This window comes from Podarcis filfolensis (assembly GCF_964270895.1).
Source record: "Podarcis filfolensis genome assembly, chromosome: 10".
Lineage (NCBI taxonomy): Eukaryota > Metazoa > Chordata > Lepidosauria > Squamata > Lacertidae > Podarcis > Podarcis filfolensis.
In genome coordinates, this window is record NC_139612.1 from 44,775,767 (window position 1) to 44,776,353 (window position 587).

At 42.4% G+C, this 587-nt stretch overlaps 1 protein-coding gene across 2 annotated transcripts in view; it reads right to left on the reverse strand.

Moving 5' to 3' along the window:
• ZC3H7B (zinc finger CCCH-type containing 7B) overlaps positions 1–499 on the reverse strand; it is a 48,585-nt gene extending 48,086 nt beyond the window's left edge. The window contains exon 1 of one of the 2 annotated variants that reach the window (XM_083573773.1): positions 436–499. The gene's annotated coding sequence lies outside the window, so the exon portion shown is untranslated. The remainder of the gene's footprint in view (positions 1–435) is intronic. The other variant, XM_083573770.1, reaches the window with a different exon arrangement.
• Between the last annotated feature and the right edge of the window lie 88 nt (positions 500–587).

A 587-nucleotide genomic window follows, 5' to 3' on the forward strand; every position in this document is an offset into this window, starting at 1 on the left:
TGGGCAGCTTCCAACATGTATAAAACATAATAAAACATTAAAAACCTTTATACAGGATTGCCTTCAGGTGGCTCAGAGGTTGGATAACTCAAAACCCTCCAACATTTCTCCAATGAAAATAGGGACATCCTAAGGGAAAGTGGGACATTCCAGGATCAAATCAGAAATCAGGATGGCTTCTCTAAATTGGGAACGTCCCTGGCAAATAGGGACACTTGGGGGGGAGGGTCTACTAGACCAGAGCATTTCCGGAACAAATTCTTTCCCCCCCTCACCTTTTTCTAAACTAAAAAACTTCAAACGTTGTATTTTTTTCTCATAAAAGAGTTTCTTGAAGGTAGTTCTTAAAGGCACAGGAATTCTTCAAGAAAATAGGTAGCAGTCGTACTAAAAACAAAACAAAACCATATAATCGTATCCAAACCCGTTACACACGACTGACCCGCCGCTCCAAGCAACAAAACAGTAGGGAACTCAGCCTCTTTCACTCCACCGCAAAGTTTTGTTTTTTAAAGGGGGAGCTCCAGGACCCTTCTAGTAAAAAAAAAACTACAGCTCCCAGGATGCTTTGCGGCAAAGGGGGGGGA